The 14,940-nt window shown below is 42.4% G+C and overlaps 1 protein-coding gene across 3 annotated transcripts in view; it reads right to left on the bottom strand.

Moving 5' to 3' along the window:
* The window catches only part of LOC148327800 (receptor-type tyrosine-protein phosphatase gamma-like), a 456,824-nt gene that overhangs the window by 84,294 nt on the left and 357,590 nt on the right, over positions 1-14,940 (bottom strand). The gene's annotated exons all lie outside the window — the stretch shown is intronic.

The raw sequence follows: 14,940 nt of genomic DNA, 5'->3' as shown, positions 1-14,940 counted from the left end.
ATGGCAGGGCTATGTGCATTTGTGCATAATTGAGATAACAAATCATATTGTTTCTCCATAGCCACGAGTTGGTTAAAAAAATTTAAAAATAACCTCTAGACATTTTGACGCACTTGCTGCATATGCCTTTTTGGATGACATTTGAATGAAATGTTGCTGAAATGGGAATTAAATTGTTGTCATTTACCATGTTGTGGGATGACAAGTAACATATGCAGTTGACAGACACGCCAGGTTCAGAGCATTCTCCTCGATTTGGCTTGTTGCAAATGCTCAGCTCTATATTGCAAAAAAATAAAATATAAGGTTCATTTTACGTAAACTACACTGCAGTGGCGTGTAGAAACACCATCATAAGCAGAAACCTACATTTATAATTTACATACTGTAAAATGGTAATAATTTATTTCCAACAGTCTTTTGTCTTCATTGCATTTTATGTGTCTTGGCCACACGGCTTCCAAGGTTTGAGGGTAAAAAAGTTTTTGTCCAATCAGATTTATATGTGTATGTGTTGCCAGGCAAATGTTATTTTTCCTCCACACCCTCAGAATCTTGACAACAGCCACACACACAGTTGAAATCTAAGTTTTTTTCTTTTAACCAATCAGATTTTAGATTCACCAATCTGCACCTTCATGAAGGCTTCTAATTGGTTCAGCAATGTTTAAGCCCTCTGATTGGTTGAGCTTCAAAGATTGACAGGATTCAGATTTTATTTTCAAGGCGCACTTAAGTTTTAATATAAATAAATATTGATTGTGAACTACTGTAATAAAGTGTATAGCAGGGCTGAACGAATCTGAATTGTGTTTTTTTTTTAATTCAATGTCCTTTTTTAATGTATTTTTCAACAACTAATCATTATTACATCCAACAATATCATATGTATTTTACACTATAGAATACTAAAGTAAAGCCGAATAAGGCATTAAGTAATATGAAAGTTTACTACAATTACAAGTATAAAGCAGCAAAATGATTTCGACGTGCAGTTTGGTAATCGTTCACCTCGACAACATAATTCTGCCACCAAGTCTGTTGTAAACATGTTCATGTATGTAAATCCACAAATTTAAGTACAGATTAAAACAATAATGCAAAAAAATCTGTAGCTTCACCATTTCCTACATAACATGTTTCCCACGCTGGGCACTTGACCCTTTTTTGTCGGTCAGTCCCACACCCTTCAGCCGCGACCTACGTACCGTTCCGGCCTTGACCCTACGGCCTTATTCATAAAAATTGTCGGCCCTCGAGTCCGATCCAACCCCCCCTAAAAAAAAACGTGCATGACGCCGCCGCGGGAGAGATGCTAAGGTTTATTTAAAGAGCATTAGCAGGCTAATTTACAATTTAAATCCGCTAATTATGAGCTTATTATGGTGGTGTTTTGTTAAACCGAAGTGGGTTAATGTCTCCTTCTTCATCACCTTCTTCTTCGTGCCCCTCTTCTTTGCCTTTTTTTCTTCTTCTTCTTCTTCTTCTTCATCATCTCATTCTTCTTTCTTCTTCTCCACGAATGTCCCCAATGCACGTAAGTAAGCACAGTTGGTAGTGACACTTTTGACGCATTCTAAGGCAATTTTTGCAGTTTGCCATTTCGCTGAGTAGATTGTGATGAACTTTGAATCTACCACATTGCACGCACAAGGGCCGGACGAAAATCCAGCTCCGACCTCACTCAATTGAGCCCTTTTTTTTAAAAATTATCAACCCTCATTAATGAGGGGAGCATGTTTTCCAAAAAGGCTGACTGGCGGTCTGGCATCACTGTCCCCGGAAGCACTGTCACTGCTGCCAGTTAGGCAGTTTAATGTTCCTGGTAACAGTTGAAGCAAAAGAAGCTTTTTGACTAGCTTAGGTGTTATCACATATGCCAAACATTCGAAAGGTTCCTGGGTTGAGACTGGGTGGAAACAACTTTTTCATCACAGTTGCTGTGGCTTAGTGGCTGTCAAATTTCCTTTCCTTACCTAGTTATAAGGCTCAGGTATTCCAAATGTTTCCATAGTGTCTTCTTGTTTGCCTCAAACGTGAAGGGTCCCCAATTCAAAACTGGGTGAAAGTATTATTGGCTTTTTCATTAGCTAAAAACAAAAGTGCAATTAATAAAGAAAGCAACTCCCTTTGGGAGACTTAAAACCCGGACTTTTAGATGATAGGCGGAGATGCGATCCTCTATGACAACAAGGATAACCCGCTTTTAACACATCAACTGGGATTCGGACATCACTGAACGCGGAAGCACTGGCAATGCTGCCTGTGAGGTGGTTTGACAGCCTATGCTATCCGACAACGCAAAAGAGTCTTTTTCTATAAGTGTAGCTGTCATGTTTGCCGAACGTGAAAGTTCCCTGTTTGGAATAAACTTTTTCTTCTCATGTTATTAAGACTTTGTGCAAGTTTTGCCAGGTTCATGAAAAGTATCCACTGTAGCAACAGCGTAGTGGCTGTCAAAGTTCCATGACACGCAAGAGGGTACCTGGTTGGACTGAGCAGCTGTTTAAGGTAGGCCTAGCCCGTTAAGAAGATTAGCTTCCCCCAGAGTTTCCATAGTGTGTTAGTTATCATGTTTGCCTCACATGTTTAAGGTCCTCCGTTCAAAACTAGGTGGCCGTATGTTCCTTTGGCTATTTAATTTGCTCTGAAAAGCTGCACCACCAAAAGTTGAAATTCCGAAAAATAAACAACTCCGTATGAGGGAATCGATCTGGTGTCACTAATGGCGGAATTACCCCTTGCCAGTGAGTTGCTTTGACGGCCACCTCAGAGGTAACACAAACAAGTCTTTCACTTTCAGTGTCGTTCTTGTCAAGTGAGCTAAAAATCCAAAAGGTCCCTGATTAGTGAATGGCTGGAAAACAACTTTTCCTTCTTGTCTTTGTGAGCTGTTGTGTGGAGCTGGAGAAAAAGATCTACTATTGCAACAGTCTTGTTATTATCCACACCGCTTATCCTATACAGGGTCACAGGAGGGTGGAGATCTACCCAACTGACTACGTGCGAAAGGCGCACTACACCCTGAACCGGTCGCCAGCCAGTTGCAGGGCGGACATAAACACCATCACCGAGTGGGAAACAATCCCACGCTGCCTGCACACAAATCAGGTAGACCAGGTACAACATCAGTGACGCTGATGAAGAATAGTGTCTGTCAAACTTTCTTGACATGCGAATGAGTACTTGGTTTGAGCTGTTATCCACAGTTTGCCGGGACTGTTAAAGTACTGTTGCCAGTGAGGCGGTTGGCGGCCCTGCTAGCGGAAAGCAACATTTTTGTATTGTGTTGTCAAATTTTCAAGGTGCCGGTTCTGGAACGGCTGGAAACAACTTTTTCTTCTCATGTCATTGAAAGCTGTTTTGCGAGTTTTACTGGGTTCGTGAAAGGGATGCAGTTTATCAACAGTTGCCGAAGTGGTGGCTGTCAAATTTCCTTGACAGGAAAAAGGGTACCTAGTTTGCGCTGTTGTTCATGCTTTGTCGGGTCCATTAAAAGTAATTTGTGTCACAGCAGTTTCCGTAATGTAGTGGTTGTAGCGTTCACCTCAACTGCGAAAGGGCTCCGGTAGTGATGGCTTCAGAATTGCTTCATGAATCAATTGTTACTTTTTTAATTCCTCTAGATGGCACTCTCTGTTCACCATTGGGTTGGAAGTACACTCACTCGCCATATCTTAAACCCCTTTATTTAAGACGACAGTGCCCTCTAGAGGAGTCAAATAATACAACAACTGGTTCATGAAGCAAATTTGAAGCTTTATTTTCAATCACAAGTCTTCGGTTCAAAACTGGGCAGAAACAAGTCCCCTTGTCTCTTCCATTAGCTTTGGAAGGCTACACCACCAATAGTTGAAATTCTAAAAAAAGCAACTCCGTGTCAGGGAAACAAATGTGCTGCAATGTACGTAATTTCAATTATTAGTAAAATTATCTCACGTCTGCAGACCTTGCCTATTATCGATTATTTGAACAATGTGTGTTGCAACAGGGAGAGATGGAAAACAGGTAAGACATCAGACCTCGGGGATCAGGATCGAGGACACCTGGTGGATAGTATCTCCACCAGTCCCGGAAGGGAGTTGCTTTTTTTAATTTTTTTTTTTTTATTTAAACTTTTGGAAGTGCCGCATTCATAGAAAATGAAATAGAAGTTGTTTCCCCATGGTTTGGAACCAGGGACCTTTCGCGTGTGAGGCAATCGTGATAACCATTTACACTACGAACAATTCCGTGACAGATTTTTACAGGCCCAGCAAATCATTAACAAGACTGAAAACCAGGTACACTTTTGCCTGTCAAGGAAATTTTACAGCCACCTAACTCCAGCAACTGTTGCTATACTGGATCCGTTTCACAAACCCAGCAAAACTTGCAAAATAGCTTACAATGACAAGAGAAGAGGAAGTTGCTTCCAGCCGTTTTGAACAGGCACCTTTCACATGTAAGGTAAACGTGACAACTGCAATATGAAAAAAATGAGCTGATGATCTTTGAGCTGTCGGTTAATAGAGCCGCCAACCATCTCACTGGCTGTATTTCCAGTCTTTCCACAGTCAGTGACGCCCGAAAGCCGGGCGTCTTGTGGAAAACATGCACTCATCATGTATATAGGGGATGCCAGAGGTATCTTCTCCTGTCATTGTTTTGCTAGTTTTGTTGGGTTTGTGAAACCGATCAAGTTCAGCAACAGTTGTCGGAGTGAGATGGCTGTCATATTTCCATGACAGGCGAAAGGGTCCCTTGTTTGCGGTGTTTTTCATGATTTGCTGGGCCCATCTAGAATTGTCGTTTCCATAGTGTAGTGGTGATCACGTGTACAACGCATGCGAAAGGTCCCCTGGTCGAATCCCGGCTGAAACATGTCCTCTTGTCTATTTCATTTGCTATGTAAAGCTATACAACCTAAAGTTGAAATTGAAAACAAAGCAACTCCGTGTCGGCAAATTGAAGACCTGTCTTTTGACTGACCAGCAAGTGTACACTGCACCAGGGATCGTCAATCCTGTTTTTTTAGGGCTACTGTCTTTCCTCTTTTCCATCTCTCGCAGCTGCAACACACTTCATTAAAATGATCAGATAATGAGCAAGGTCTGCAGACATGAGATAACTGATCATTTAAATCAGGTACGTTGCCGAAGGCAGAGATGTAAAACAGATAGGACACCGGCCTACAAGGGACAGGATTGTGGACTCCTGGTATCCACTATATACACGAAGAATGCATGCTTTCAACAGGTCTCACGGCTTTCGGGCGTCCCTGACCGTGGGAACACTGGCCATGTTGCCAGTAAGATAGTTGGTGGCCCTATTAACAGACCGCTTAAAGAGGCACTTTTCTCATCTTGTAGTTGTCATGTTTGCCTAACAAGCGAAAGGTAACTGTTTGAGAATGGCTGGATACTTTTTCTTCTCTTGTCACCGGAAGCTGTTGTGCAAGTTTTACTGGGTTCGTGGAATGGATCCAGTATAGTAAGAATGTCTAATTTCCTTGACAGGCAAATGGGTACCTGGTTTGCACTGTCTTTAATGATTTGCCGGGCCCGTAAAAAATTACGCATTTCGCAACGGTTTCTGTGGTGTAGTGGTTATCCCGTTTCCCTCAAATGCTAAGGGTCCTTGCTTCAAAACCAGGCTGAAACAAGTTTCATAGTAAAGGATAATGTAAATGGCAGTCAATTTAAAACTGAACAAAGGTTAGACTGCTCGGAGCCACTTTTGTGATCCTGGCATGGAAGTCCATTGTTTCAGAGGGGTCTCGTTCACACCTCCTGTGGTGCAGCTGTGATCTAATCTTCCTGCATTCCTCTCCTGAGTGTCTGGTCATTAGCATGGTCTAAACTTCAGTTACACTTAAAGGATTTCATACTTTTGACTATTAAAGGAATATAAGAGTTTGAGCTTAACATAGTTCATTAGATGTTGGTGCATCCAATGTATGAAAATGTGATATTGTAAAATGCTGAGAGTGTGACTGGTGGCGCGAAACTGGTTGCGGGGGTTGTGCATGAATGGAATGTTTTAGAAGCAGATGGTGCTGAGCGAGACGAGATGACTCCGGGACCAGTGGACGAAGGAGAGGCCATCGGGGGATAGCACAAGCAGGAGGAGTCGCCACGGGATTCGGCGGGAGGAGAAAGACCAATGAGAGCGAGCTAAAGTTAACTGCAATACACATAGCCAATAGAATCATGCCAGGATGCCTTTGTCTGTGCCATTTGCATGTTGTATAGTATGAATCAGTACTGGGCAACTCGGAGGTAGAACACATTCGCTGGTGGCATGAGAGGTGTAGAGTTGTATTGAGAGGGACTCGAGATCCAGGTGCCATGTAGAAATCTGTGTATTGGGAATAAATCCATTCGTGCGTGAAAATGCCGGCTTCCTGATACCTTTCTATTGCAGAACGAGCGCGCATATTTTTGGATGAGTGAGAGTTGGGTAAGGTCGCAAATTGGAGTCAGATTACTTATTTGAGTTTACATTGGGTTAAAGTTAAATTCTAACATTGATATAAAGATAAATTCCAACAATAGTCAATTTCATTTGCTATCTCCTCCTGTCACTCAAAAGACTGGTCATCGATTCCCTAACCTGGAGTCGCATTTTTTTCCCCAATTTCAACTTTTAGCATATGAAAAAGCCAAAAGCACATGTTCGCCTCAAAAGCGAAAGGTAACTGTTTCAAAACCGGGCAGAAACATAGCTATCCTTTCAGCTGTCCATTTTCTATGAATAGCTTCAACACCAAAAGTTGAAATTGAAAAAAAAAAAAAACGACTGGAAATGGAATGCCGGTCATTCGTGTGACATGCGGAGATATTATCCACTATATACACAAAGATTGCATTCGTTCAACAGGTTGAGCAGCAATTGAGCATCACTGGAAATGCTGCCAGTGAGTCGGTATGACGGACAATGCAAAAGAGGCTTTTTCTCTAGTGTAGTTCCTGTCACGTTAGCCTAACATGCGTAAAGTCTCAGGTTTGACAATGACTCAAAACTTTTTCTTCTGTAATTGTGAGCTATTCTGCCTGTTTTATTGGGTTGGTGAAAAGGACTCAGCATTGCAAATGTTGCCATAGTGTAGTGGCAGTCAAATTTCCTGGACACGCGAAAGAGTATCTGGTTTGACTTTTGGGTTCAAGGTTTGCTTAGCCAGTTAAGACTCATGAGTCAAAACAGTTTCTACTGTGTAGTGGTCATCACTTTTACCTATAACACAAAAGGGAGAATTACTTGAAAGGTTCCCAGTTATGGACCGGGTGGAATCAAGTTTTTCTGCTCGTCATTGTTGTGCATATTTTGATGGATTTTGTGAAAAAGGTACAATAAAACAATAGTTGCCGTAGTGTAGTGGCTTTCAAATTTCCTTGACATGGGAAAGTGTACCTGGGTTGAGACTGATTGAGTATCTCAAGCTGTTGTTCAAGGTTTCATTCAACTAACATAACATGGACGGATAAATAAATAAAATATACTATAAATAATAATAATAAATAAACTATAGCTTACTGCTCTTCAATTAGTAACACCACACACGCGAAAGGGTAGGAAATGTCAGAGAACAAACTGTGAACTATTGGGCGATAAAGGTAAGAGTGGTATATTTTCTCTAGCAATAATGGTATTAATCCTAGGGCAGCACAGTGGCCAGCTGTCCTCACAGTCCAGAGGTGCAAGGTTTGATTCCTGCTTCCGCCTTCCTCTGTGGAGTTTGCACGTTCTCCCCATGCCTCCGAGGGTTTTCTCTGGTTTCCTCCCACATTCCACAACATGCATGGTTGGTTGATTGGACATTCTGAATTGCCTCGAGGTATATTTGTGAGCACAGATGTTTGTTTGTCCTTGTGATTCTTTGTACCCCGCCTACTGCCCGGTGATAGCTGGGCTAGGCTCGCCATTCTCGTGAGGAGAAGCAGCTCAGATAAATGATGGATGGTTGGTATTCTCAAATTCATGGAATCCTTCTGACCGCTTTTTTTATGGCCACACATGCTGTAGTTATAGTTTGTTTTTTATACAATATTTTATGAAATGATCGTGTTATTAAGAGGTGGATAAAGTTACATTTAATACCCACTGAAGGCCCATGTCCGAAACTCACTGCCCGCCATTGCTACACACACAATAGTTGGACTCCAAACAAGCAATGTGTGATAGAAACAGCAAAAACACGGCACAGCTAGAGAGCATTAAAATGGTTATGTGTGGATGGTTAATGACCATCCTTTTTTTTTATCACCCCTCATGCTGATTCACACAATAAAATATTACAAAACAACTGCCCACTCGGCCTATTAATCACACTAACACTGCACAGTCAACATTCACTATTTTCATTGAAAGTTTGACAACTAAATTCAATGACACAAAAACACTATTTACTCTGGTGGATGAGAATATTGGCGGCATTAACAAATACACTTCAGTAACATTGAGAATCTATTCCCCTGCATGTATGGGTTCGCCAGACACTGGCAAGATGAGCAAACTCTATTCTTCTTTCTAGATAGCCTCGCCCGAGTCCTATAGTATTACATTTTACTTGTTGGAGATTATTTTTACCAACTTTCAATATTGTCCATTTACACCAATTTTTGCTACACTACTGCTCGGACACCGGTGGGGGTCCTCGTCTGCTCAGACTGCCTTCATTCACTGGGTGATTGAATTTAAGTATGGTTTCCTGCATCACTTGCACCTTTTTCATTGAGAGGATTTCCCAGTATCCATTAGCCAGAGCAAAAGAATAATGTGGTAAATGCAGATGTGGGGGACACAACAGATAGCGTAGGTTGTGGCTGACATACTAAACTGGTTAGCATCAGTCCGAGCAGTCACATTCCACCTTGGTCTAGTGCAGTGATTCTCAAATAGTGGCCCTCAGGGGGCGCGTGGGACCCTGGGGAACATGCTTTTTTCCCGCCGTAGTACAGCTGAACGATGCATCGTTTTGGGACCGAAAAAGACAATCTCAGACAACGCAAGTTTGAGCTCGTCAAAGCTGTTTGTGCCCCTACTTCACGCAGTACTGATTTAAAAATAAATAAATAAGCGACGCCCTGTCACTCGTTGTCCCGGAAGTGATTTCTTTCGCTGCTACTTAAATGCCCTGTGCCAAGCTATCTTGCGCCGCAGCAGACCGGACTTTATTTGAACTATATGTAAGTCCGTGCACAGCAGCAGCAACAACCTACGTGATGGCAAACAAACGACTCCACTAACAAGTTGCGTTCTAAACGAGGAGGCGAGCAAGGAGGCGCTAAGCGTGCTAATCGCTAAAATGAATTGCCTCGATGTACGCTCGACTTTTAACAGAAGTCTGACTCGAACTGCGTTTGGGCAGAGAGCCTGCAGCTATGAACCGAAATGTCATATTGCAACCATTACGTATCTAAACATAAAATAAAAGGAACAGGGAAATGGCTGACGTCATCACGACAAAGAGGTTTGATGTCAAACGTATAATAACCATAAGAATTTTTAAAAAACGTATTGTAAACATACTAAAATTGTTGCTTTTTCTTATTTATATAGAATTTTTGTTTTAAATCCCCCTGGCTCTTCTTTTTGTCTTTTCTATATTAAGTACGTATTGTAGTGCAGTTAACTTGTTAAAGGGCCTAGGACTATGCAGTGCTATTGTGTTTTGTTTTTTCCCAGCCTATGTTTGGTCAGTGAATGCAACGCGATGTTATGACTACCGTTTATGATCGCGAGACTGTTGATTAGATTGATCTTGTTGTATGGTACTCGCAGCTCACTGCATGGACACTGCTCAAACGCTGTCTGTGCCCGAGCTAGAGACCGAAACAACACGGTGTATCATCTCAAACAATAACAGCTGTGATTGTAACTTTATTGTTACCGGAGGCAAGTAAAGTTCACGAGAGAAGATTCTTTGTCGTGTGACTCTGTCTACCCACGCATCGCCATCTCACCAGAAGGTACAAACACGACAGTATTAATAACTGTGTTTGGTTTGTTAATAACGTTTTTTTTTTTTAAATGTATCGTAAATATTTATCATCTCATCAATATTTGCACAAGTTAGTACTGAGTTTCGAGATCCTCACAATAATAGTTCTCAAAATTATATTTCTTATCAATTTAGAATAGAATAGAATAGAAATCCCTTTATTGTCATTGTACTCAAGTGTGCAACGAGATTAGAGGGCTCCCCTCTCCAGTGCAATACAACAATAATACAGACAAATATATAAATTAGATAAATAAATAAGATTCAGTACTGAATAGGGCATATAGAAACACATCACAATGCTGTTTTGCAAGGTTAGGGTGGTCTCGTGTGTGTGTGAGAGTTCAGTATGGAGATGGCTCTCGGAAAGAAACTGTTTCTCAGTCTATTGGTCCTTGATTTGATGCATCTGTAGCGCCTGCCAGAGGGCAACAGGTCGAACAGGTGTGAGTTTGGGTGGGTATTGTCTTTGACGATGTTGAGAGCCCTTCTGAGGCACCGGGCGGTGTAGATGTCCGACAGTGAGGGGAGAGGGCAGCCAATAATCCTTTGCGCTGTTTTGACTGTCCTCTGGAGCCTCACTCTGTCCGCCTCAGTGCAGCCGCTGTACCAGGTGGAGACACAGTACGTCAGCAGGCTCTCGATGGACGAGTGGTAGAAGGCCAGCAACAGCTTCCTGTCCAGGTTGAATTTCCTGAGGACTCTCAGGAAGTGCAGACGTTGGCGGACCTTCTTTACCACTGCTGTGGTGTTGTGACTCCAAGAAAGGTCATCGGAGATCTGTACTCCCAGGAACTTGAACGTGTGGACCCTCTCCACACACACGCCTTCGATGCAGAGGGGGGGCGGCAGCGTCTTGTTCCTCCTGAAGTCGACGACAATCTCCTTTGTTTTAGCAGAGTTAAGGTGCAGTCTGTTGTCCTTGCACCAAGTTGTCAGTCTCTTTACCTCCTCTATGTAGGCTGTCTCGTCACCTTCCGAGATCAGACCGACCACTGTCGTGTCGTCAGCAAACTTGACGATGGTGTTGTTGCCGTGGGCCGGGCTGCAGTCGTAGGTGTAGAGGGCGTACAGGAGAGGGCTCAGCACGCATCCTTGGGGGGAACCGGTGCTCAGCATGAGGGTGGAGGACGTGTAGGGGCCGAGCAACACAGTCTGGGGTCTGTTGGTCAGAAAGTCCTTAATCCAGATGCGTGTGAGGGCAGGGAGGCCGAGAGTGTCCAGTTTGGCGACGAGGATGTCTGGGATGATCGTGTTGAATGCTGAGCTGTAGTCCACAAAGAGCATCCTTGCATAGCTCCGCTGTTGTTCCAGGTGGCCCAGTACAACATGCAGAGCAGTGTCGATGGCGTCCTCAGTGGACCTGTTAGCCCGGTATGCAAACTGGTAGGGGTCCAGAGTGGGAGGAAGGCAGTCCCTGATGTGCTGGAGAACCAGCCTCTCGAAGCACTTCATAATGACTGGTGTGAGAGCAACAGGACGGTAGTCATTCAGGTGGACGGCTGGTGACTTTTTGGGGACAGGAATAATGGTGGAAGTTTTCAAGGAGGAGGGGATGACTGCCTGAGCCAGGGAGCGGTTGAAGATCCTGCAGAAAACATGTGACAGTTGGTGGGCACATGCTCTGAGGACCTTGCCTGGTATTCCGTCGGGTCCAGTAGCTTTCCTGGGGTTGACCGCCAGGAGTGCGCGCCTCACATCGTGTTCCTCTACGATGAGTGGGGGGGAGTTGGAGTTTAGCTGTGTTAAGGGATATTTTATTGACAATCTAACATCAATATACAAAGACAGAAAAAAATTGATGGTGGGGGGGCGTGAATCGTTTTCTTCTTGGTGGGGGGGGCGTGACAGAAAATTATTGAGAAGCACTGGTCTGGTGGCTTCTGCACTTTATTTATTGGTGACTCCATCACTCATAACGTGAAACTTGTACAATACAATAAAACTCTGCATTACAAGCATGTACTTCTATTTTCTGATCATACAAGACATCAAGAAACAATCAAGTCCGCCTGATTAGATTAATTTTTTTCCCCCCACACTGGCTGAACCCCAACATGCGTTTGTGGCGGCAACCCTGGGGGGTTTGTCAACAATCATACTATACAGGGTTCTCTTGAGCCAGGACAAGCCCAATGAGCAAGGAAATTTGTCTTAATCTTTGGTCACTCGCTCATGTCGTCTGCAATGTGCTTGCTGAAAACTTGCATTAACATTATAACTGTATTGTCCTCCTTAATGCATGCTGTTGTTGTCACTTCAGTACATGTTGTTGCTGTGCTGTTCTGTGAAATTTTAATGTTACAAACATCTGAAAGAAGGTTGATAGTATGGCACAGTAAATTGCATAGAGTGCATTTTACTCTTAAAAAAATCCATTTGGTCCCAGGAAACCAGTGTAAGATTTGAGAGTAAAATAATCTGAATAAAATATTTTATGTAGAATTTTACACTCAATATTTTACTCTCAAATTTTACCCTGTATACTGGAACCAATGTACTCCACAAAATTTACTGTATCCTCAAATAATCTAATGCCCAAGAACAAGAAGTCATCCTCTGAGGAAAAATGAAGTTCTTCGAACCACCTTCTCCGCCACACCACACACATATGCCTAAACAGACGCACGCGCATACTCACAACACGTGCATGCATTGTCTACTACTAATCTCAATTGAAAGGAATACTTTCCAAATATATCATGCAACAAATACTTTTTTTTCTTTTGAAAGTCAAGAAAAAGGGGACAGAAAATGAGCGTTATGGTCGGGAAAGGATATTAAGAAATATATTTAGTCTAGCACAAAAGAAGCAAAAATATGACAGACTGTGGGACAATGAGGAGAACTGAAAAGAGGACAGTGGGAATTAGTGTTTTATTATTAATGTTTATCTCTGAAAGCCCACAGGCTCGTCCCCGGAGATGCTCAGCCATGAGGGCTCGCAATACATTGTCCCACTCTTTCAATAGCCACTACTTCTTTCTCTTCAAATCCCCTTTCTCTCAGTGTTCATTCTTACCCACAGCTCAGTTTTTCTCTCTTTCCCGCTCCAGGGACAGGCTACTGGAGTGAGAACAAACACAAAAAAAAAAAAAAAAATAAAATAAATTAAAAAAAAAAAATATATATATATATATATATATATATAAATAAATATATATATATATATATATATATATATATATATATATATATATATATATATGGAGGTACAATGTGACATATTTCTGCCATTCTACCATTTTTTTTGCAATCACCCCAATTTCCCTCTCCTACTGTCATCCATCCAATACTCATTTTCAATGTGCAATACCCTCTTTTAGGTGTTTCCACTCCCTGCTGGCCTCAAGTCATGGCTCCTTTTCCTGTCCTGCATAGGAGTAACTGCCGAAAAATCAACGGCTTAATGAAACGTAGAGATTATACTTATTTCAAAGAAGATGCTTTACGTACAGAGTTACTTATTAAATCAGTGATCAGTGTGTCAGGTTTAGTCAAGTTAAACAATACAAGGCTAGATATGAAAAATAATTCTGGTAATATTTAATCTTATTTGTGAGTTGTAATTATCAAAAATGAAAGAGTGGATGTTGGGTTGAAATTTACAAAATGCTTCTTTTGAAATCCGCCAACTAAAAATATAATTCCAGAATTATCAGAACATCACAAATAAGCCCAGTGGCTTGATCTTTACCAATAACTGCTAGGTGTCATAAATACATCCATCCATCCATTATTTGTACCGCTTTTCCTCACGCTGGAGCCTATCCCAGCTATCTTCGGGATACCGATAAAACACATACGGAATCCATCTTTTCAAAATGGAAAATTTGCTGTGAAAAGGAAAATAGCAAAAGTCTTACCAGTTCTTCAAAAAGAAGACAAACATAAACTTGCTAAGTGCAGGGCAATCTCGTTGCTATCATAATTCACTAAAATGTTATAAAAGCTTTATAAAATGGGATTAGATAATTTTATTGATGAATAAAAGATGCTCAGCAGAAGCCAGTATCGGCAACTGCACTAGTCCTGATTAATTTAATTGAGGAAATTAGTAATTCTATTGATCGGCAAGCCTATGTGCAATTTAATTTTATTGATTTGCAAAAAGCCTTTGATACCATCCATCCATCCATTATCTGTACCGCTTCTCCTCACTGGGGTACACCCTGAACTGGTTGCCAGCCAGTCGCAGGGCACACAAAGGTGAACAACCATCCGCGCTCACTCTCATACCTAGGGGCAATTTCGAGTAATCAACCTGCCATGCATGTGGTAGGAAATCGGAGTACCCAAAGAAAACCCACACAGGCATGGGGAGAATATGCGAACTCCACACAGGAAGACCGGAGCCAGAATCAAACCCACGACCTCTGCACTGTGAGGCCATCGTGCTAAGCAGTCGGCCACGGTGTCGCCATCTTAAATACAATAGAATACAACTTTATTTATATAGTTCAGTCAGACAGCATGATGACTCATCCCAGGCTGAACCTAACTTGCCGCGTGTTCTACAATTTAACAACAGGTCCAATTAACACATGCTAGATCACTTCTTTGGAGGTCCCCATTTGGGACCTGCATCAGTTGGACTCCCCAATGTCATTCAACTCTCACATTTTTTGCACCTGTGCCTACAGTGGAGGTGTTACAGCCTTCTGGTGCCATTCTTGGATCAGCTTCACAGACTCCTGCTCCCCTTCCAGTTCCTGCTTCTTCCCTGGCAAGTACTGTTTCATGTTCCACAAAACATGAAGCTGGAACCCCTCCCTCTACAATTCCACTGAGAGTTGCACCCTTTTCTGCTTCCGCTCTGCAGTCAAGTGCCACACTTCCTCCTCCTGCGCCTCAGCCAGGGGCAACTATTCCCTTTTCGACACCTCAGCCAGGTGTCACACATCCTTCTTCTGTGGCTTCTGTCACTGCCAATTTCCCAGCTAGCAGGTGCTTCTTCT

The sequence above is a fragment of the Idiotropiscis lumnitzeri genome, chromosome 11 (assembly GCF_059441095.1).
Source record: "Idiotropiscis lumnitzeri isolate Australia: NSW breed Sydney's pygmy pipehorse chromosome 11, RoL_Ilum_1.0, whole genome shotgun sequence".
NCBI classification, from domain to species: Eukaryota; Metazoa; Chordata; class Actinopteri; order Syngnathiformes; family Syngnathidae; genus Idiotropiscis; species Idiotropiscis lumnitzeri.
The sequence above is the reverse complement of the archived record's forward strand: the minus strand, read 5'-3'. Positions and strand labels throughout refer to the sequence as shown.